The sequence below is a fragment of the Lissotriton helveticus genome, chromosome 12 (genome assembly GCF_964261635.1).
Source record: "Lissotriton helveticus chromosome 12, aLisHel1.1, whole genome shotgun sequence".
In the NCBI taxonomy this organism is placed as follows: Eukaryota; Metazoa; Chordata; class Amphibia; order Caudata; family Salamandridae; genus Lissotriton; species Lissotriton helveticus.
The window spans coordinates 628,579,208-628,604,297 of NC_136073.1; positions in this window are offsets into that span (position 1 = coordinate 628,579,208).

Sequence of the window (25,090 nt, forward strand, 5' to 3'; positions counted from 1 at the left end):
CCAGTTTTCCGTTTTTACTGATTTTTACAGATAAATACAGACAGAAAATCATTTTTTTCCTGTCTGTATTTATTTTTAAATACAGAAAAATACGGAAAATGTGTCTTCTTTGGATGTTTTTTTCTCCTGTCAATCAGGAGTGCCAGGTCAGTAGGTGTACAGATTGAGAGGTAGGGGAGATGAATATAGACAATACATTTCCTAATTACGCCTAATTAAGTGCAGATCTATAGTTATGCATGCTATTCTGCAATGCAAGTGGTTTTTTTTTAGATAACGGTATTGCACTGTATATTGCTGAAACCTTTTGTTCATTCAAAAGCGAATGTACATTTATCAGTCAAATAAATGTGGAAAAATACCCATGGCAGCTTCATTTATACAAAAAACACAGATTAGAAATGGATAAATACAGACAGAATTGGCCAAAAATAAATATGGATAAATACAGACATAAATGTAGAAAAAATAAATACCATAAAACCGGGAGCCCTAATTATAATACCATGTTTGTACATTGTGGTATTACGCGATGAGGAGTTTAGTGTGGACAGTTCAAAATGTCCCATTAATTCATGGTATTCTTAGGTGCCCAGCTCGGTTTTGGGGGGGGGATCTGTGTAGGTATGTGTCTTCCTTCCAAAATTGGTCAGGTATAAGGGATATATGGGCAAATTAGCACTCCTTGGTATGATGTTATGCTGTTCAGGTAGTCATTTGCAGCCAAGGGATCTCGTCGTTCAGGCCCTTCTCCCAGCTGCGGAGTCTGTACACCCACCGTTGTTCTCAGAGGTGTAACTGTCTGGCGATGTCGGTCCTCTGTCTGTTCATAACCTCCAGTACAACCCATTTAAGGTCCTTGTCATTGTGACCTTTGTCAGTAAAATGTGTTGTAAGCCTTGTGTTTGTCTTCCTGCACCGTATTGTGCTGCAGTGTTTAGTCACACGCACCTTCACTTTCCTGGTGGTCATGCCGACATATTGTAAGTTACACGGGCGTGTCAGTAGATACACCATACACTCCATGTTGCAGTTGCAGATGTTTTTTAATTTCCAGGGGTTGCCCGTGCCAATATCGACTTCTTTCGTGGTAGTGGTTAGTGGGCAGCACACACAATTCCCACATGGGTAGTGACCCACTGGTTTAGGTTGGTTCCACAGGGTCATTTGACTTTCAGTAGGCTCTTGATTAACTTTAGAGTGAACGAAGTTGTCCCTAAGGTTCCTGCTGCGTTTGTATTCAAAAAGGGGGGGCTCCCACTTCCGACTTCCGCTATTGAGGATTGACCATTTTTTCCGGATGATGTTTTGGATTTTGTTAGACACGGGTGTGTATGTTGTCACACACACAATGCGGTCACTCTGTTCTTTCGGTGTTATTTCAAGGAGCGCATCCCTGTCGTTGTTCCTTGCCCTCTTTTTCGCTCTTCTGACCATTTTTTTGTGGTAATGTCTCTCAAGGAGTTTATTCTCCAGTTATTCTGCGTACTTGGAAGGTGGCGAGCTCAGAACAATTCTTTCGAATTCTAAGGAATTGTCCCACGGGTAGGTTTTCTCGAAGAGACCTCGGATGGTAGCTCTCGAACAGGAGGAGGCTGTTCCTGTCTGTTGGTTTAACATGGACTTTGGTGGAGAGCCCTTCTGGTGATAGGGTGATGTTGAGATCCTGAAAAACAGCATGGTTTTTATCAATGGTATGTGTAAAACAGAGGTGGGGGTCTTTACTGTTGACCCATTCCACAAATCGTGTTGCATCCTCCTCACTCCCCTCCCAGACCACAAGAATGTCATCTATATATCGTTTCCAGGCCTTCATCTGAGGAATGAAGGGGTTGGAGGGGTTGAAGATGTACTCTTCCTCAAATTGATGAACATAAAGGCATGCCATGCTCAGCGCAAAAGTGCTGCCCATGTATGTACCCCTCACTTGATGGTATAAAGTGTCCTCAAACTCAAAGAAGTTCTCTGTAAGCGCTATTTCAGCGCACTCCATAATGAAGTGGATGGGTGTAATGTATTCTCAGTCCTGTTCTTGAAGGATACGTTCCACTACCTCCAGGGTGCGTCTTTGAGGGATGTTCGTGTAGAGCGCTTCGATGTCCATAGGTATGACCATGTGTGTGTTGATGTTTGTTTCCATGTCTCTGATGTGACACAGTAAGTCTTTAGTATCTCTCAGGTATGAATGTGATCTTTGTACAATTGGTTTCAAGAACCAATCGCAGAACTGAGAGAGGAGTTCCAATTCCGATCCTATCCCTGAAACTATCAGTCACCCTGGTGGTGGTATTCTGTTTTTGTGAATTTTGGGGAGTGCGTAGAATCTAGGTATCAGCCTCATGTTTGGTTATCCAGTCATGGGTCTCTGCTTCGGTGTGCATTGTTTTAATATTGGTCTTTTAAAAGATGGAGAAGTTTCGGCCGAGGATAAAACAGACTTTACTTCTCTTTTGCACAGAGACCAATGAAATCGCAGCCATCAGGATACGCCCTCCCCCAGGCGGCCAGGCACCTTCTAGGAGGACACAGGAAACACACCTGTGCTCTCCAATTACCACTCATTACCTCTGTTGCACACAGACCAATGAAAACGCAGCCATCAGGATACGCCCTCCTCCAGGCGGCCAGGCAGCTTCTAGGAGAACACAGGAAACACACCTGTGCTCTCCAATTACCGCTCATTACCTGGACCAATTAACCAATTGAGCTCAGTATATATAACCCCAGCCTTCCCATCAGTTTCCATCGACGGGGAGACCAAGAGGATGCCTAAGGGAAAGCTGCTGGAAGCACTGAAGGTAGACAGTAAGAGTATGCATGATGCTGTATGTGCCAAATGTTTGTATGGGTGCTTCACTCTGCTGGGAGGCCACAATATTTGCAGTTCTACTTTGAGAGTCATTTTTTCAGAAACCAATAGGTTTTAAATCAGGATGTTGGAATCTTTACCACACATGATTGTGTTTTTATTTCTTGTTTTCAGAAAGTCTCGGTAGGTCCTTCCATCTCTGCCTTCCCATGGAGCAAGTAGGCTAGATTATAGGGTAAGGTAAAAAAAAGTATTTTTCTTTGGTTTGCAAGGATACACGTGTACATGTCACGTGTCTCACATAGACCGAACCACGTGCGCAATAGGTATGGCGGTGCATGGATGGTACAGTGTACTTGTTGTATTCATACTCACCCTTTGGTGTGTATGCTTCTTTTCTTTTTTGTTTCCTTTTTCTACAGAGTCACTCATTAGGTTACTACACCAAGAGGGGTACTTGTAATTCACAGCCCCTTCACACATTAGTAGCAGGTCCATTTTCCTGACATTAGGTGCCGGAAAGTGAACCTCTAGGTAATAACCTCCCCTTTGGTCCTGAAGAATGCTGCGTGCCCTTCGGGGACACTTTAGCAGAAACATGTTGACCCTTTATAACACGGTGAAGGGAGATTAATGTCCCATATCACCGACCACTTCTTTTAACTACCATACCTTTGAACCCTGAATAAACTTAGGATATGGACAAAGGTAATGGTTTTAATACACTTTTTCACTCCCCGCACGGCCATCACTTAAATTTAGAAGTGCATCCCTGTCTCCAGGTGTATGCCCGCCCTCTATCAAAACAAGATTTTAGAGGCCGAGGACAGACGATGATGAGGCATGACACCGGGCCAGTCTGTAACTTTTTGTGAGATGCCCCCATTGGCAACACATCTCCCCCTGACTCAATAGATAGCTTTAGAAACACAATCTAGGGGCAGTCTTCCTTTGTGGATTCAGAAATGATTAATTCCCTATCATTTCCAGCTCCTGCTACACAGTAACAACCCATATTCCATACCCCATTGAAATTTCATCTCCATCCACAAGGAACCCAACTGTGCTGTTTGATGGCATTTCTGATCACCTTTGCCCCCACACAGCTAGTTTTCAGTATTTGTATATCCTGGGAATTCAACCATATCTCCCCATCCATATAGTTCAATGCCAGAGAAACTCCTAAGGCAAGAATAAACTAGATTACTGCAGCTACCTCTTACTATGTTTTATCTTCTCTACGGATACATTATTAAGGACTGAAATCTCTTCAACTTTCCCAGAGACACAGACATTACCCACTACCAGCATCAAGCTAGCAGGCTGGCTGCAGAAAGTGCTACTTAAATCTCTCAAACTGGACAACATGGCAGGACATCAATCAGTCAATCATTGCATTTGTAAAGCTCACTACTTACCCGTGAGGGTCTCAAGGCGCTGTGTCTTGAGGAGTCTTCTGAAGGTCAGCTGGTCTTGGGTCTGCTGTAGGGGGATTGGGACGATGTTCCAGGTCTTTGCGGCGAGGTGGGAGAACGATTTGCCACCGGAGGTTGCTCTTTGGATGCGGGGGACTGTAGTGAGGTCAGTGGAGCGTAGCTGGCGGGTGGGTGTGTAGAAGCTGAGTCGTTCATTGAGGTACGCTGCTCCGGTGTTGTGGAGTGCCTTGTGTGTGTGGATGAGGAGCTTGAAGGTTATCCTCTTGCTGACAGGGAGCCGGTGCAGGTCTCTCAGGTGGGGTGTGATGTGGCTGCGGCAAGAGATGTTGAGGATCAGGCGTGTAGAGGCGTTCTGGATGCGTCAAAGCCTTTTCAGCAGTTTTGCCGAGAGTCCTGCGTAGAGTGCGTTTCCGTAGTCCAACCTGCTGCTGACGAGGGCCTGGGTGACCGTTCTTCTCGTTTCGGTGGGGATCCACTTGTAGATCTTGCAAAGCATGCGGAGGGTGTTGAAGCAGGAGGAAGAGACGGCGTTGACCTGCTTAGTCATGGAGAGGATGGAGTCGAGATGATCCCTAGGTTGCGTGCGTGGTCGGTGGGTGTTGGAGCTGTTCCCAGTGCGGTCGGCCACCAGGAGTCGTCCGAGGCCAAAGGGGTGGGTCCGAGGATGAGGACCTCCATCTTGTCCGAGTTCAGCTTCAGTCAGCTGTTCCTCATCCATTCGGCGACAGCTTTAATTCCTTCATGGAGATTGGTTTTGGCGGTGTGGGGGTTCTTGGTGAGGGAGAGGATCAGTTGGGTGTCTTCGACGTAGGAGATGATGTTGAGGTCGTGTAGTCGGGCGACATGGGTGAGCGGTGCCATGTAGATGTTGAACAGCGTTGGGCTGAGGGATGAGCCCTGGGGCACGTCGCAGATGATCTCAGTGGCTTCAGAGCAGAAGGCAGGGAGGCGGACGCTCTGTGTTCTGCCGGCGAGGAAGGAGGTGGTCCAGTTCAGGGCCTTCTCTTGGATCCCGGCGTCGTGGAGGCGTGTTCATAGTGTACGGTGGCAGACTGTGTCGAAGGCGGCTGACAAGTCCAGGAGGATGAGGTCCGCGGTTTCTCCGTTGTCTAGCAGGGTTCTGATGTCATCGGTGGCGGCGTTGAGGGCAGTTTCGGTGCTGTGGTTGCTGCGGAACCCGGACGGGTCCAGGATGTTGTTCTCCTCGAAGTAGCGGGTCAGTTGTTTGTTGGCGGTCTTCTCGATGACCTTCGCCGGGAACGGGAGCAGGGAGATGGGCTAGAAATTTTTGAGGTCCTTGGGGTCCGCCTTAGGTTTCTCGAGTAAGGCGTTGATCTCGGCGTGCTTCCAGCCCTCCGGAAAGGTTGCTGTCTTGAAGGAGATGTTGATGGCTTTCCAGAGATGGGGTGCGATGGCAGTGCTGGCTTTGTTGAAGATGTGGTGTGGGCAAAGGTCTGACGAAGATCCAGAGTGGATGGTGTTCATGATCTTGATGGTGTTGTCGTCCTTGATGTTGGTTCAGGAGAGCAGGCGGTTGGTGCGGGTAGTGGTCGTGGGGGCGGGTGTCTCTGTGGTAGTCGGGGCAGATGTGGCGCTGTCGTGGATGCCTGCGATCTTGCAATGGAAGAAGGTGGCAAGCAAGTCGCACAGGTCTTGCGAAGGTGGGATGTTGTTGGTGTTGGAGCTGTGGTTGGAGAGTTCCTTCCCGAAGTTGAAGAGCTCTTTGCTGTTGTGTGCGCTGTTGTCTAGGCGATGTTTGAAGGAGGCCCTTTTGGCACATCTGATGAGGTGATGGTGTCTGTGGGTGGTGTTCTTGTGGGCTGCGAAGCTTTCCGGTGTTCGTTCATGGAGCCAGATCTTCTCTAGCTTTCGGCAGGTTTGCTTGGAGGCCTGGAGGTCTTCAGTGAACCAGCTGGCTTTCTTGCTGGTGTGGCTTTTAGAGGGTTTCTTGAGCGGGGCGAGGGTGTTGGCGCAGTCGTTGATTCACTGTCTGAGGATGCATGCGGCGGTGTCGGGGTCGGTGGAGTTGGCGGGTCGGCTCTGGGCGAGGGTGGTGGTTAGCTGGTCTTCTGTGACTTTGCTCCAACAGCGGCAGGGCATCTGTTGGGTGCGGTGGTGCATGGTGGGTTTCCGGAAAATGAAGTGGATTCAGCAATGGTTGGTCCAGTGGAGTTCAGTGGTGTGGCTCAAGGTGACGTGGGAGATTGTGGAGAAGATGGGGTCAAGCGTGTGGCTGGCAGAGTGGGTGGGTGTTGTGACGAGTTGTCTGAGTCCAAGGTTGGCAAGGTTGTCGATCAGGGTGGTGGAGTTGATGTTGTTGTTGTTCTCGAGGTGGAAGTTCAGGTCCCCGAGGAGAATGTAGTCCATGGAGGCGAGGGCGTGAGTGCTGACGCAATCCGCGATGAAATCCATGAACTGTGGTCAGGGTCCGGGGGGGTCTGTAGATGAGGGTTCCTCTGAGGGTGGTGTTGGGGTCGGGGTGGATCTGGAAGTGCAGGAGTTCGGCGGTGCTGAGGGTGTCGTTGGTGTTGGTCGAGACTCTGAGAGTGTTCCTGTTGATGATGGCGATTCCTCCTCCTATTCCGTTGGTACAGTCCCTGCGGGTGATCTTGTAGCTGTCCGGGATTGCTATGGCGATGTCGGGTGCCGAGGAGGGGTTCATCCAGGTCTCTGTCAGGAAGGCGACGTCTGGGGAGGTTGAGTCGCGTAGGTCCCAGAGTTCAACGGCATGTTTGCGGGCGGAGCGGGTGTTGAGAAGGATGCAGCTGAGGTGGTTGGGTTCTTTCCTGGTCGATGGGTTGTTGGGCCGGATGCTGGTGAACCTGTAGTTCCGGCAGGAGAAGGGCCCTTGGGTGCGCTTTGGGGTGGCCAGGTAGCAGGTGCGTGCTCATCCGGTGTTGTGTGCGTGGAGGGTGCTGGAGTTGTAGGGGAGACGGGTGCTGTGGCAGTCGTGGGGGCCAGGGGTTCTGGTGCTTGGCGCGGTCAAGGCACAGACGGGTGCAGACAGGCTTGCCTTAGGCACGCCTTCGAAACGCCAGCAGCGTGCCCACTACGCGCAACTGCGCAGCGGTCACCATTTGAAGGGGAGGGACGATGAGCTGGGAGGGGTGAGTGCGGCAGGAGGGGAGGGGTCAGGTATAGCAGCAATAACGGCGGGAAAACATGAGGGGGAGCAGAATGGGAACACGAAAAGAAGAAAATTACAGTGGTAGTCAGGGAGATTGAATTAAGAATAAAATAAAACCGGAACAGAAGCAAAATAGCAGGAACAGAGGGCGGGCGGGCTCGAACCCTGCACAGGAGGGCTGGCTGGGCTGGGCTGAGCCCCGCTGAGCTGCTGGGGAGCTGGAGGGAGGAGTGAGACATAACATCTCAACTCCTTACCTCCATCCCAACTTCTTCAAATATGTCTCATCATGAGTTCTAGAAATTGCATTATGTCTTTATTTCAAGAAATAATTTTTACTGGAAATACTTTCATAAAATCACAAATAATACAATAAAAATCACAAATATTAAAAATCACTCCACAGCTCTGGTCACGCTGGAGACGGAGATCCCAGCTCCGCAGTAGCTCTCGTAGACCTGCATCGGATGGTCGTCAATCCCAGTCACCTTCATAAAGATCACTCTCAGACTATACCTATGACGTATCTCTTTTGATGGCAACTCAAATTTGGGCTACCTAGTTCTTGTACATTTAGGCGAGACTGAAGGCGCTTTAATGTACGCATTATGTTCTGTTGAGATCCATTGGATGGGAATGGATCCTGCCTCCCTGTTAGGTGCGGGTCGCTCGATATACTGCAACAGATGCTTCAATGTTTTTGAGGTATGGGGGGAGGGATTCAGGGGAAATGTATGTTTTTGTCAGTGTCACAATGTTGTTCATCTTGCTTTGACTCAGTGTGCATTATAATACCCATTTGTTAGCTCATTTGCATGATATATACCATTATCAGTTGGAATGCAATGGCTTACAGGACAAGGTTAGTAGAGGGGCAGTACTCTACCAGGCTAGGCGACACAATGCTGACATCCTGATGCTGCAGGAAACACACCTGCTGGGCAACAAGATGCTCTGCCTGGCCGCTTTGGGTTTGCTCAGACTTATCACTCTGGATTCACTAGGGGTACTCGGGGAGTGGCTATATTAATCCATCACAGTCCGCCATTTATCCATGAACGGTCTTGGTGTGATTCTTAGGGAAGGTACATAGTGGTGTCTGGCACGCTTTATGGTGAGCATATTACTCTGGTCTGTGTGTATGCCCCCCTCCCTTTTCGTCATCCTTGGTAGAACGGATGACTTCCCTTTGGGCTGAATTTCCACAGGGCCTACTGTTGGCTGGGTGCGACTGGAAAGGTGCTATGTGCCCCTCAATTGACAGATGGCGCAGCACAGGGCCGCAGACTGGCACGCTCGAGTCGAAACTTCACACGTTGACTCAGGAATTGGGATGGGTTGATATCTGGTGGAGATTACACTCTACAGCAAATGAATACACATATTTTTCGACTACACACAATTCCTTCTCTCACCTTGACTATAGATTCATATATGCTCTTCACGTCCATAAACTTCAGATGGCAGAGATCTTGCCGAAAGGCCTGTCTGGTCACCCGTCATTTATACTAGTAGTACATCTGGGCCCTGATCGCTCCCCACCCCGCTGGCACCTTTAGACATGGCTATTACAGCATGATCCCTATCATCAACAGATGTACGCAGCCCTCACTGGCACCGTGGACTCCCCGGAGACCCTTTGGGAGGACATGAAACCAACGCTGTGGGAGGTGGACATTGCATTCTGCACCGCACGGCGTTGACTGCGACGTGAGAAATTGGTTCATACAGAAGCGCAAATCCTAGACTTGGAACAAAGGAGTAAAGAGGCCGATGACGCGGCAGCTCGACACCAACTCTCCGTAGACCAACAACTGTACGCCAGCGACCTCCTAGACAAAGCCAAACTGTGTTGGCTTGCCACCCTTAGCTGCATCTATCAGTGTGGTGACAAATCTAGAGCCCTTCTACATCGCCTGTGCCAACAGACGCTCGCACATGTGACCCTTCCCGAGATTCGAAGACCGAAGTGTGAGGTGCTTACTGACCCTGCTTGCATCGCAACCAGCTTTTCTGAGTATTACACGGACGTATACGCCCCACGGGAGACCCTCCCTGCGGCCACCATTGACCAATTTTTAGCCAGCGGTCTCTGCCAGATTCTGTGTGTGACGACCTGGATGCTCCGACCACCACAGAGGAGGTCCAGAGTGCCCTTGCAGATATGCGCACAGGTAAAGCACCAGACCCAAAAAGTTTTCCGTGTGAATTCTACAAGAAATACTCATCACAAATTTCAGTGCACTATTTGGCGGCTCTCCATGCTGCTGTGGAGGATGGCCACCTCTCGGCTGACTGGCGCCACGCTGAGTTAGTGGTCTTCCCCAAGCCGGGCAGGCCCACAGAGTTGCCCGCCTCATATAGACCGATATCCTTACTCTATGTAGATGCCAAACTCCTGGCCAAAATCATTGCTAACCGCATTATCCTGTATATTACCACACTGGTCAATCCTGATCAAGCGGGCTTTATGCCCAGCCATGCCACCCAGCACAATATTTGTCGCGCACACAACGTGATTGCCTCTTTTGACTTGCTGAATGAACCTGCTGAGCTCCTTCTTGCCAATATGGATAAGGCCTTCAATTCCCTAGCTGGACCTATCTGTTCGCACTCTTGGACCGCTTGAATTTTGGCCCTAGACTTCTTAGATGCATTCGCCTTCTCTACACAGACATCACAGCCTCGGTACAGATCGCTGACTCAATCTCGCAGCCGTTCCACATCAGAAGGGGCACTAGGCAGGGATGCCCTCTGTCTCCCTATCTGTTCGCACTCGCTATGAAACCACTCTCGGCATGGGTGCAGATCGTCGCCCAGATATACGGCTATGAGTGGTCGCTCGAGGTATCCGATCGCATATCACTATACACTGACGATGTATTGTTCTTTTTTACACGTCCAAATAGATCTGGCCCACGCCTGCTTCGAATCATGGAAATCTTTGGCCAGAACTCTGGCCTCTATGTGAATGCTTGCTTCTTGTGGCCTCTGTGCCAGAGTGATCGGCTTGGGACCTGGGCACATCAGGTGCCGGTGATGCCGGATGGTTTTAAATACCTTGGGGTGTTCCTGTTGTCGTCTCAACCTGGCTCCTGGACTAAAAACCTGGCACCTCTGCTGCCTCGGATGATACAACAGGTGAGCTCCTGGTCGCATTTGCCCTTGACGCTACTTGGCAGGTCGGCCATCTTTAAAATGGTTTTGCTACCCTATCTACTCTACTAACTCCAAAACCATCCCTACCCAATACCACACACCTGGTTTCAGCAATTAAACTCAGTTCTCAGTCACTTCCTTGGGGGAGGGGGGTCCATGTGGGTTGCCTTACAAACATGCTTTCAGTCCATGTACTGTGGAGGCCGCGCAATCCCGGATATTCAGTCGTACCATGCGGCATCCACTTTCCTCATCTTAAATGATTGGTGACACTGCCTATGCGCTCTAGCGTCGGTTAGTGGACTCTCAATCGCTACACATGATTCTACATTCTATCACCACACTCAACTCGCTGCCGCCTGCAACCCGGACCATCTTTGTGATCTGGCAGCAGGCTCTGCGCAGGATCGAGTGGTGGGGTAAACTTACTAAGGAGACCCCCCTCTGGCGTAATGGTCTCCTACCGCAACTGCTCGAATTCCTGGGTTTGCGGGCTCGGACGTTATTGGAATCGCAACGGTTGGGGATATTCTTCATTGTCGGACCCTTAAGTCCTTCCAACAACTACAATCCGACTTCCAAATGCCCCGCTCCCAATTCTACAAATATCTTCTATTTTGCCACGCTTTCTCACCTTACCTCCCACGACAAGACACCTTCCTCGATTTCAACCCCATTGAGGCAAAGGGTTTCTGGGTGAGATGGGTGTACACAAAATCACAGCGCTATACATCATTTGGTCACCAATAGTCCTAACACACTTTACAAAACCAGGAAGGCCTGGCAAGAGGACCTGGATCCACTTGACGAAGACGCCTGGGGGAGGCTCTTGAATCCCCGTGCGGTGCAGCCATTGCGGCGTGCCTACGACTTATACACTTCAAATACCTCCATAAGGTTTACTTCACTTGCTACAGACTTTGGCATGTTCGGATGGTGGCATCTCCCCTCTGCCTGCGCTGCAGGTCGGCGGAGGGTACCTTCCTCCACACGATATGTGACTGTACCACCCTGTAGCGGTTTTGGTGTGGGGTGCTGCCCTGCCTCTCCGAAGTCTTGGGGTGGGATATTCCAGGGTCTCCATGCCTAACTATGCTTCACATTACCGACAGGATCGGAGGTAATAGATACAAAAGACACTTGCTTTTTCTGGGGCTTACCTTAGCTAAGCGCAACATTGCTGTGGTTTGGAAGGCGGCTTCCCCGTCCTCTGTTGTGGCATGGAAGCGAGGCCTTGATTTCTCCATGGGGCTGGAAGTTCCTATGTTTAAGGCATGGGGATGCCTCCAGAAACATCAGAAAATATAGAAGCAATGGGCTGACTATTGAGGTCTACATTTGGGTATGGTCACTGTGATCCATTGTCCTTATACTGATTTATCGCAATTGGAGTCATTATCCTATATTACTTACATGTACATTGTGGCACTGCTGTTCTTTGTTTATTATGGTTCTTTTAATTTGATTCACTCCTATGTATCCTCACTTTCTCAATGAATCTATTGTAAGAAGTTGGCATCTTTCCCAATGCCATATTATGTATATAATGTATTGCACTGGACTTTCCCAGGCTCATTTTGCCTGTCAACAATAAAATCGGTTGTGAAAAAAAAATCAATCCAAGCAGTATATTTTCATATATCATCAAATATTATTATGAAACAATAATAACTATGACGTCAAATTTCTTATATAAAAATATTATTAAACTATTTTTTATGCTTCTCCTACAGCTCAAGTACTTTTAGAAGTTTTTGAATTAACACAAACTTCTCCCAGCAGTGCAAGTCCTTCGAGATCTAACATCGTTGTATTTCAATGAAAATATGGTTATACATTTACTTAGCAAAAAACATGTTTTATTTCCAAATTATCTCAACCTAGAGATTAACACAGTTTTTCACAAATTCTAAAAATAAAGGGGACTAAATAGTGTAAGTTCCAGTGGTTAAAGATGAATCTAGGACACCACTGTAAATACACTCCGGACCCAAAAGTGTAAAAATACAATTAGAATCATATATTTAGAGGCACCTTCTTTATAAATGTTTATAATTCACTTTATTTAATTCTCCAGACTCTTAGCTGAACTATACAGCCACAGTTGGCATGTGTTTCATGACTTGCTAATAACTCTATCAGACCTGTCCATATACATGATCAGGTCTATCAGTTGCACAATATTAATCAATCATGTTATCACATTTCAATCTTTCCACTATGTTAACACTCACTGCTGACATATTTACTGTGCTTATAATTACTGAGTTATACCATTACTTTATCTAAAGGTTCCAGGAAATGTTTTTAAGGTAATTATTATTTAGAGCTGCGGATACAATAATCACAAACATATTTGTAACTATTTCATATGAAAGTACATTTGCTTAAATTGTGGTCAGGGTTAGGAGTACTATATTTATGGTGGGATTAGCATTATGGTTGAATTAAAGTTTATAATTTTTTCAGAGTAATACATTTTAATTTTGGTTGACTTAGAAAAATAACTAATTAAAAAGAGTAGAATATACATGCATTTGAATTCAATTATTAAAAATGAATGAGTTATAGGGATTTGATAGCATTAGGATTACAATAATTAATTGTAATATATTTCAATAGATTAAAAAAAATTATATGAGGGTTTGAGTTGCTATTAGGATATATTACTGCCAAGTTTATTGTTGATGTATATTTTTTGCGGGACCTCCACGCTTTTACTACTGTGTCAGTCAGGTACTCAAGTCAGGCAGCCCATACTGATTGTTTAAAGTTGAAAGAGGGGTCCAGCAAGGGTGCACACTGGCCCCTTTTATATTTAACCTTTACATTAATAGCCTTGAGCAGGCCTTATAGGAGTCTAAGGTTGACTGCCCCTATATAGGTTACAGTCTGCTCCACACTTTGTTATATGCGGATGATGTGGTTTTGAAGGCAAGGACTGTGAGGGTTCTACAGACTCTTTTAAACTCCTTCATTATTTTATTGGTAAGCTGGACCTGTCAGTTCATTTTTCTAAGCCTTTTGGGATGGTTGTGGGTCCTATTTTGGTCAAGGTGCAATCGTTCAGCATCTGAAAACAAATAATTGCTAAAGTCGAGGCCTTCCCATATTTAGGGGTCCTGTTTGATTCCAATATGACCTGGAAACCTATTGTGACTGCTAAGAATGAGGAGATCTCTAGAGCCGCAGCCACAGCGTTTCGCTTTGCATCAAAATTGGGTAGCACACCCCTCAAAACCCTGGTGAGGATTCATTAAGCAAAATGTATTTTTAAGGCCTCATTTGGTAGCGATTTTAAAGTAAGGTTCAAGGGTTCTCTTCCTGGACGTGATTGCCTTAAATCCTGTATTTAGGGGAGGCTATTCTCGAGGTATTGAACCTTTTTTACCTCAGTAGGTTAGACGTTAGGGGTATGTGAGTGCCTCCTCCATTTCATTTTGTTCTTTTGTTAGCAGGTACAATTCGTAGTTTCAGGTGGTGATTTCAAATATATTTGTTTATTTATTTATTTTTAAAGATCCGGTATTCATTGCAAAGTGAGGTACAATAAAAGCTCTTCAACAGCTAACACGTGTTTCGCCATACAGTGTCAGTCAGACCAGGGCTTTCTCAAGGCTGAAATAGAATCGAACAAAACATCTGTAATACTTTTTACAAAGGGAATGGCATAGTCCTCACCAAGTGAAATGTTAGATGGATGGGTCAGGATAGTGATTTATATGCCATGCATTAACATTCGCCAGTCCTAGAAATGATGTTACTAAAAGACAGTGAGTAAGAAGGTGTGAAAAGTAAAGATAAAAGTGGAATTAAAAAAGTAACACAAGGTGCTTGCAGGTGTAAAGTATTGGAATTTACATATAACATAATTATGGTGTTGGCATTAGGCATCAAGCATTAGTGATCTGATACATCTGATGATAGTGACATATGGGTTATTAGTTGTTGCTGATAATAAGGTCACCCCTAGTTGTGATACTGATAGTAAACAAAATTAATAAAGAAAATACATTTGGTGCCATTAACCCAGGTCATAAAGCCGAGATATTTGCATAAGTATTGTATACATTTTATAGAGATAACATCAGGTTATTCAATTCCTGCTCATGATAAGTCAATCTTGTGGCACAGAAAATCGTTCAGCATTTACAATCTATAACATAAGAAATGCAATTCCATTTGTTTACATTTATTAAACAATGCATGTGTAAACAATAGTTTGAAAAAGGGGTTTGCTTAAGATTGCAGTTCTCCATTGCGAGTTGCATCCTACAATGTATTATTTCATTACCCCTGAACAGTGCTAAGTAATAATGTTCCTAATGCATGAGCAATAGGTTCACTGATTACTGAAATGTTGGAGTTCTGTCTGAAAAACAACTACTTCCTCTTTAATGGTGACTTCTATTTGCAACTCCAAGGGACCACTATGGGGCTAAGTTTGCTCCCCCATATGCTTGCCGTTTGATGGGAGAAGTTGAACGCCAATGGCTGTGGAATTACAACTCAGAATAACTCTCCAGAAACATTGTTTCAGGGGACAGTATATCGATGATATACTACTCATTTGGCAAGGACCTGAAACACTCATGAAACAATTTATCATCAGTTTATCACCCAACAAATGGGGCTTAGAAATCACATATAACATCTCAAAAGCAGAAATAGAAGTTTTGGACCCGACTTTATATGTAGAACAGAACACCCTCCATACAAAGATTCACAGAAAACTGACAGCTGCCAATTCAGTCCTCCATGCATCAAGTTACCATCCACGCCATACCATTTCCAACATTCCATCTGGGGAATACCTGAGAGCACGAATAAATTTCAGCTCATTGCAGGCTTATGAAAATAAATCCTTGGAGATCACTGAATGCCTTGCACATCAAGATCACAAACCTTATTGTGCAATATGAAACCAATGGCTCAAAAGCCGAATATTCTTTTTTTTAAAATTCTTTTTATTGAATTTTCAGACAGTTAAACATAGGAAACATTTCAGACCTTTACACTACTGCATTCGTCATCCCATTATGCAAAACATAGTATAATTGAAACTCATACACCACAATACCTAGAATGCATATAGAGGGTGCAGCAATCATGGTTAACTTTACTTGTCAGAAGGATGTTCATTTAAATAAGTCGTGAGTTATTGCCAATAGTCTTTAGGACGGGACCCTGCTGGCAACTCTTCTCCGTACGTCTGCAATGTATCGCGACAATAAGCCATGTCACAAATCCATTGTTTACTGGTTGGCGCCAGTTTGCTCTCCCAACATAAGGAAATTCTCCGCTTGGCAAGTAGCAGTGCTATCATACAGAATTTCCGCTTCATAGCTCGCACATTCCCTATTATACCCAATAAGCAGGTTCGAGCATCACATATAATGTCAACCCCCACCATTTCTGTCAACAAAGCGGTGACCTCTACCCAATAAATTTGTATTTTCAAGCATCTCCATGCAAGGTGCATGAAGTCCGCCATATCGGCACCACAACGCCTACAGCACGCTTCATTTCGAAGACCAAATGTATACAGTTTCACAGGCATATAATATGTTTGGTATAGATATTTAAAGAGCAGGATTCGGAGATTGCGGTTGAGGGTTAGCATTGGAGTTAGGGCACAGGTGGTTTGCCATTCGTCCTCCGGGAGCGGGTCATCAAGGATTTTATCCCATCTTTCATGCGCCCCATCAGTCGTGTACTTCATCTCATTCTGCGCCGTAGTGTAGAGCCGTGATACCAAATGTGTAGTATTTGGTGAGGTCACAATTGGTGCACAGACATAATATCGACTCCAAAATATCGTCTGGACAGAATATCGAGTTTTAAATATCGTTTGGAGAAAATATCGACTAGACAGAATATCGACAGCCAAAATATCGTTTTTAAGGTAAGTGAAGTAATATCGACTGTAAATAATATAGACAGTGAAAATATCCAAGTATATAATCTAGATAGTAAAAAATATAGTTTTTTAAATAATATTTAATTATTTATAGTGTGTTTATGTTATAATATGTGTGAAAAGTGTCAATTTATTTTATTATTTTTTTTAATTAATTATTTTTTTAATTATTGTGTAATTTAATTCTGTAGCGGGTTGTGGGTTTATAGGGGAATAGGGTGGGAAGTAATTTAATTATAATTAATTAAATATGTAAATTTATTAATTGGTAGTAATAATTAATTAATTGGTAATTAAATAATATATGTTAATTATTTAAAATTTAATTGGTAATTAATTTTATTTAATTGATTAATTGCTAATTATGTCAATTAAAATAATTTATTTTCTCTAGCGGGTTGTGGGTTTATAGGGGAATAGGGTGGGAAGTAATTTAATTATAATTAATTAAATATGTAAATTTATTAATTGGTAGTAATAATTAATTAATTGGTAATTAAATAATATATGTTAATTATTTAAAATTTAATTGGTAATTAATTTTATTTAATTGATTATTTGCTAATTATGTCAATTAAAATAATGTATTTTCTCTAGCGGGTTGTGGGTTTATAGGGGAATAGGGTGGGAAGTAATTTAATTATAATTAATTAAATATGTTAATTTAATAATTGGTAGTAATATTTAATTAATTGTTAATTAAAAAATGTTTGTTAATTAATTAAAATGTAATTGGTAATTAATTTTATTTAATTGATTAATTGCTAATTATGTTAAATGAAAGGGGTATTTTTAGGGTTCAGGGTCAGTTTTTAGTTTTTGGGTAAAGGGGTATTTTTAGGGTTCAGGGTCAGTTTTCAGTTTTTGGGTAAAGGGGTATTTTTAGGGTTCAGGGTCAGTTTTCAGTTTTTGGGTAAAGGGGTATTTTTAGGGTTCAGGGTCAGTTTTTAGTTTTTGGGTAAAGGGGTATTTTTAGGGTTCAGGGTCAGTTTTCAGTTTTTGGGTAAAGGGGTATTTTTAGGGTTCAGGGTCAGTTTTCAGTTTTTGGGTAAAGGGGTATTTTTTGGGTTCAGGGTCAGTTTTTAGTTTTTGGGTAAAGGGGTATTTTTAGGGTTCAGGGTCAGTTTTCAGTTTTTGGGTAAAGGGGTATTTTTAGGGTTCAGGGTCAGTTTTCAGTTTTTGGGTCAAGGGGTATTTTTAGGGTTCAGGGTCAGTTTTCAGTTTTTGGGTCAAGGGGTATTTTTAGGGTTCAGGGTCAGTTTTCAGTTTTTGGGTCAAGGGGTATTTTTAGGGTTCAGGGTCAGTTTTCAGTTTTTGGGTAAAGGGGTATTTTTAGGGTTCAGGGTCAGTTTTCAGTTTTTGGGTAAAGGGGTATTTTTAGGGTTCAGGGTCAGTTTTCAGTTTTTGGGTAAAGGGTTATTTTTAGGGTTCAGGGTCAGTTTTTAGTTTTTGGGTAAAGGGGTATTTTTAGGGTTCAGGGTCAGTTTTGGGTTTTTGGGGTACATATACAATATTGCCTATTATTTAATTAAATGTTGTTACTATATATATATGTTTTAAGAAATATGATTAAAAATATATATTTTTTTTTACTTTCATTAAATATTTAATTATTAAAAGTTATTTTAAGTATTGTTAATTATATTTTAGTAATTAATTTTTTATATTAATGTAATTAAACATTGTTTTTAGTAAAGTCGATATTTTTTACAACGATATTTTTGTAAACGATATTTTGTAGTCGATATTTTTGTACTTACCTGTTTGTACATACAAACTCGATATTTTTGTAGTAGATATTTTCACCTCGATATTTTGGGTACTCGATATTGTGGTAGTCGATATTCTTTCAGTGATCCGTCACAATTAGTTGCAGCGTGTCTAGTTGAGGTGGTTCAGCAGGGAAACAAGGGTAGACTTTCTTAATTGCCCCCTGCAACCTGTGGTAGGTGAATTGAAACAGCAGTGTTTGCTTTGTAATATGTGTCAGATCCTGCACAGTCTTAAACATCCCATTGCTATAGAGGTCCCCCATGGTGTCTATCCCAACCTGGCGTAACAAGTTCATACCCACCTTCTCATTGGTAACAGAGAGTTCAGGATGATGACTTAGAGATGACAAAGGAATTGGTAAGGCGTCTCCTTCCTCTACTGCCGTGTGTGTCAGGTATTGGATGGGAGGATACCAGTATGTAGCGTATTGGGCCTGGGCACAAAGATAATAAAGGAGAAAGTCAGGTACACACAGCCCCCCTTTGGAGTACGGTAAAGCTAAGGTACGCAGCTCTACACGGGCCTGCTTTCCCGCCCAAATCAACCGTAATACTGCCACCGTTATTCGTTTGAATAACTCTCTTGCGGGTGGTATCGGAATATTGTTAAAAAGATAGAGGAGCTTAGGAAGCACTACCATCTTAACAATAGCCATCCTGTCAGCAAGTGATAGTGGTAATTGGATCCAGAGATTGATTTTGTCATCCAGGGAAGACAATACTCTTCCATAATTCGTTTGTATAACAATTTCAGGATCTCTGTGATACCATACCCCTAAATATTTGATGGGGTCTTCTTGCCATTCGAGAGGGAATTCTGTGGCGTGTGGCAAGGTGGTGTCTGTAAGGGGGAGGATAGATGATTTTGACCAGTTTATCTGGAGTCCAGAATGCCTTCCAAATTTGATATATTCAAGAAGGAGTGGGTCTAGGTTCTGTTCGGGTTCTCGCACGTAGAGCAGCATATCGTCCGCATATAACGAGATATGCAGTGGTCTGTTAGGGAATTGTAAGGCTGAATGTTTATGCTTTTGTGTGACCTTGCAGGCTAGGGGTTCGAGGGCGATGGCGAATAGTAAAGGGGATAAAGGACACCCTTGCCGTGTACCACGCTCTATATTGATCGGATCAGAGATATAGCTGTTTACTCGAATTTTAGCTGTAGGTCGTGTGTACAGCAATTGTACCCATTGTAGCAACATGGGAGGGAAACCCATCCTCCTAAGCACCGTCAACCGATACGGCCATTCAATGGAATCAAATGCCTTAGCGGCATCTAGCATGACCGCCACCGCCTTAGTTTCAGGCATCAGATAATGGGAGAGTGCGAATAGCGTCCTAGTATTATGTGTAGTAGCTATAGTTGGAATGAAACCTGACTGGTCCGGAAGGACTGGCATAGTCATGAGTGGCTGTAACCTACACGCTAATGATTTCGCAAAAATTTTAGAATCAACGTTTATTAAGGACAAGGGTCTGTATGAATCGCAGAATTCTGGGTCCTTAGCAGGCTTTAGTATAGCTATCACTACTGCCTCCCGTAATGTTGGAGGTAATTCTGATTTCTCAAAGGCTTCCCTGTACATCTCGACCAAACGTGGGGCAAGAAGGTCAACATAGGTTTTATAAAACTCACCCGTAAACCCGTCCGGGCCTGGGACCTTGCCATTTGGTAATGTTTTTATAATCTCTACTACTTCTTCTATCGTGATAGGCCGTGCACGATACGCCCTTTGTGTATCGGAGAGCCATGCAATGGCTACATCCTCTAAATATTCCATTACCTCCACCGATGTTGCTGTGGGCTGCGATTTATACAACGCGCCATATGTGTGTACAAACCCGTCTAAGATACCCTGCGCGTCTGAGCATATACTACCATCCTCCTTCCGTATTTGCAATACCGTTGGGGGGCCACGATTTTCGCATATTTTAGATGCCAATACTCTCCCTGCTCTTCCACCCTCCCCGAAAGCTCTAGCTGTAGGTCCTTTATTAATATATTTAAGCTCGTCAGTGGCAAAACACTGGTATTCAGTTAAAACCTGTCGTATCTCCCCCAATACAGACTGATTCAGTGTATGTTCATGTCGTTTCTCAAGTGACTTCAGCTGCAATTCGCAACGTGTCAGTTGCGCACGGATATCCCTGAGTATCCCAGCATTTGTGCTAATGCACACTCCCCTTATGGTAGCTTTAAATGCCTCCCAAATGAGACACGGATCTTGTGTAGTTGGTGCATTCAGTTGGAAGTAGTCAGTGATAGCCTTGGCTATAGTATCTGTATAGACCGTGTCAGTAAGGGCTTTAGCGTTGAATCGCCAACTACATGGGGGTGGGGTGTAGTGCGGTATTTGGAGGGTCAATAGTATAGGATTATGATCTGAGAGGGTCTTAGGCATATGCTTTATCGCCTCGGCCCAGAGTAGGATTTTGTCCGAGCCAATCCAATAATAGATACGGGACCAGCTGCTAAATGCAGCCGATGGAGTGAGTTGCCTCTCTAGAGGCTGGGTATTTCATCCTCCATATGTCATGTAAGTTCATGTCAGTTATGATGTCCAGCACTTTAGCTCTTGCTCTTCTATGTGGCTCTGTCATCGGTCCTGACCTGTCTAATTTATCATTCAGCGTTAGATTCCGATCGCCCCACCAAATCAATGTGCTATCTCGCACAGCATGTAGATGTTGCCACACGTCATGGTAGAAGTCCGGTGCATCTATGTTGGGGCCATACGTATTTATGATTGTTACCCTCTGCCCTCTGAGCTTCCCCGTTAAGATGAGGTATCTGCCCTGATTATCCATTATCAAACATTCTTTGGTGAAGTTAGTGCCTTTTTTTACCAAAATCGTGACCCACCGTGAGTAGGAAGAATATGTGGAGTGCTATATAGACTCGGCCCATCGTTTGCCTATGTTACACTGTGCGGATGGACTTATGTGAGTTTCCTGCAATAGTGCGATGTCTATCTGCCATCTATCCAAATAGGCAAATATCTGTCTAACTTTCTTTGGGTTCGCGGAACTCCGTATGTTCCATGTTATCAGATTCAAAAGTACCCTTCTAGGTAGGCTATGTGGTCTAGCCATTAGTCGTAAGCAAATATGCACCCTGTAGACTCATGTTGATCCCTGCCCTCTCCAGTATTAATACAAGACACCTCAGTGCTAGAATCTCAATTCCGTTAATATAAATCCATTGGGTTTCAGCAATGCATCTCAAGTGATCAGGTCCTGTGAACTTAAATAACCCCCCGTTCAAACTCCCCCCACCCACTTTAGCAACCCAATTTTGCCAAAGCCATACCCCAGTAAGAACAGTTTTCAAACTCAAGAACATTTTGGGGAACACCCACATGAAGGTCCACCTAGGGCACACTACACCATCCAATCTAATGGATGTGGACAGACCATAATAACATATGTAGAACGTATCTTCTTGAACAGTACAACCAATATTGGTAGCACCATCCGTATCAGAAGCATCAACCCGGCAACCCATCCAACATTTAACAGTTACAGAGTATGTATCATCGTGCATATGGTTTAAGATCCATGTCTCTAAAAGGAAATAGCAGTGACTCATTACTTTGAGTTCGCAGACGGCATGAGAGATTCGCCGCGCACAATACTACTATCATCGCCGTCTATGGCTCACTCTGTGCATCAAAGGTTTGGAGGGATGTGGCAGACAGTACATATAAAGTCCCTGAGATACAAAAGTCAGACTGACAAGTTTAATGGGCACACCCGCTATACGTACGTTGTTTCGACGTGATCCGACCTCCAAATCCTCCGCCTTGGCTTTGATCACCTCTAGGACTTTGTCCATACTTTTACATTTGTCAGCAGTGGTGTGTGCTTCCTCTTCGACTGCCGATATACGGATTTCAGCAGCATGTATTCGCTCTCCTTGCTTGTCCAGTTTTGCCGCCATATTGTCCACTCTGCACGTTAGAAGATCAAGTTTGCCATTTATATCCTGCAGGCTGGTCAGTATGGCCTTCAGAATAGCTTCCATGCTGCTCCTCGCAGCTGCGTCCCCCTCTGTTTCCGTATCTGAGTGCGCTATGTTTCTGCGGTTGGTTCTGTGCGATTCAAAGGTCAGCTTCGGCTGTTGTTTGTCAGGTTTTCCCATCATTGGTGAGTATCTGTGTGTTGTGCGAGTCAGTTCTGGGCACCGTACTCCGTGGTGGTATCCGCCCCGCGGTATGAAGTGCAATTTGCCCAGGCAGTCGATCGTGGCCAACCTCTGGTGTTCACCTTCCCTTACGCTTCCCACTGTAAGTGGACAGTTGTGCAAAGTGGTGACGATGGACCATATCTGGGGTGCAGGCGAGACGTATGCGGACTTGTTGGCTCCAGTGGTGTAGTAGCCCCTGGCGCAAAGGACGATTGCAGGGCAGTAGAACTGTGGTACGCCTGCATTGTGTGTGCCTAGGTGTATCCGCGTGGCTATCCCACCTCAGAAGTGCGGCGTCTGGCAGCCCACCAAGTCACTGCGGTCAATCTGGGTGGCAGTCGCTGAAAGAGCTGTTCCACGATATACAGTGTACAATATCTGCTCCAAACTATATGGTTGCGTCCTGGGCTTGTGTTTCTCGTTGCTTTCGTTTTAGCCCCTCATTCCGTCCGCGCTTGCCGTTTACCGCGCGCTCATCTTGTTCAGTACTTGTCAAGTGTACACGACCTCACATTCGTGGGTATCGTATCCTCGTGGCAACGCGCTAGCACAGCTTAAGTAGTGGCGCGCCGTCCAGTATCAGCCCAGTGAGCTCCCAAGTCGTTACAGCATAGTGCATGGCAAATAAAACACCCAGGCAACAAAATACACTGGCAAAGTAACAAACAACAAATAGAATAAAAAGTATTGAAACAATGATATTAGCATGAAAAGTATCAATTTAATAATTAGTATAAAATTATCATGAACAAATTCATTGACAGTATGATAAAAAAGATTAATTAAACTTATTGATATAAAATAGAAATTGTTATGGTTTCTTATGTGAAGTGATACAATGTAGAGATGGTTCAGTCAACGCGTTTCGACACCCTGAGAGTGTCTTCTTCAGGACACTACCATCAATTCAGTAGAAATAGCATTAACAAAATTTAGAATATTATATTCGTGCTTTTCAATACATGTTTTAATTTGAACAACTTCGCCAGATCTTTATGGTAAACTAGATTGATAGACCGCATTATATATATTTTATGACAAAGATAACACAAGTCTGTTTCTATGACACTAACCACTCATAAGAAAGAGAGTGATTTTATGGTTTCAGAGAACAAAATATGCTATATCTTTACATCACATTTCTTCATTCAGAACAAATATTACTAAACAGCATGTAGTTATCACATAGATTTCTAACCTGCAGAAAAGAGCAGAATTGCGTGTTAGATACGATAGTGTACAATTTATATAGAGAAGAAAGATAAGCTGAACCTCCTGTCGACAGATTTAGACCTTTATATTATTCCTTTACGTTTGAAATGGGGGATCTTATTATGTATCTAACTCAAAGAGATAGATCCTATTTTTGAGGGTAAAACTAAAGGTAAAAGACTTCATAACTATTGTAATAATAGATGTCGATATTTACCTTATAATGTATCTTTCCAAGGAAAATTATGGGCTCTTTTAGTCCAAAAGGGGTATGGTCGCAACTAGTCAGGTCGAATTTCCTTTTTATGCTGATAATTATTAAAGAGACAAAGAGAGACTCATATATAGGCAGTTATTATTGTTAAATAGAGCTGATCGATAATAGCATAAAGACAGTAATAACTAAATGGATAGACATGTATTGGTCATTTCATCATCTGTCTACCTTTTTGTTTCAGATATATTGAGTTATGCTTTTATTATACGCTTCTGTTTTAATTTGTCATTCGTATTTTGCTGACCCTATAGTACACTGAATTTTATTTGGTATTGTTCGTGGTGGCTCTGTACCGTGTGTATTTAGTAGAGCTCTTCATCTTTCGCGATTGGCTATATATTTAGGCTTATCAAAGAGCCCCGGAGCATACTTAGTATTGTTAATCATGTGAAACGTCGGATAGCACAAGTGAATGTCTCAGAGAGCCTGCTTAGACCCCTCAAATGTATCACTGCCTCCCACACTGATCGTACGGATACCACAAACAATGCAAACCCAGTTTGGCAGATGTCTCCAATAAATTACAGAGACACCTTGGTAGACATTGCCAACAAACACCGACTAGTTTTCCCGCTAATCACTAATTAGGAAATCCTTTTGTTTTCAGATGAAATACCGTTACCGTTTCGGAGAAAAGTAATACGCAGTATTGAGGAATCCTCACAAAAGGACGCAGCTTCTCATCAGGTAAAATCAGGTTCAATACTATAGGGTCAGCAAAATACGAATGACAAATTAAAACAGAAGAGTATAATAAAAGCATAATTCAATGTATCTGAAACAAAAAGGTAGACAGATGATGAAATGACCAATACATGTCTATCCATTTAGTTATTACTGTCTTTATGCTATTATCGATCAGCTCTATTTAACAATAATAACTGCCTATATATGAGTCTCTCTTTGTCTCTTTAATAATTATCAGCATAAAAAGGAAATTCGACCTGGCTAGTTGCGACCATACCCCTTTTGGACTAAAAGAGCTCATAATTTTCCTTGGAAAGATACATTATAAGGTAAATATCGACATCTATTATTCCAATATTTATGAAGTCTTTTACCTTTAGTTTTACCCTCAAAAATAGGATCTATCTCTTTGAGTTAGATACATAATAAGATCCCCCATTTCAAACGTAAAGGAATAATATAAAGGTCTAAATCTGTTGACAGGAGGTTCAGCTTATCTTTCTTC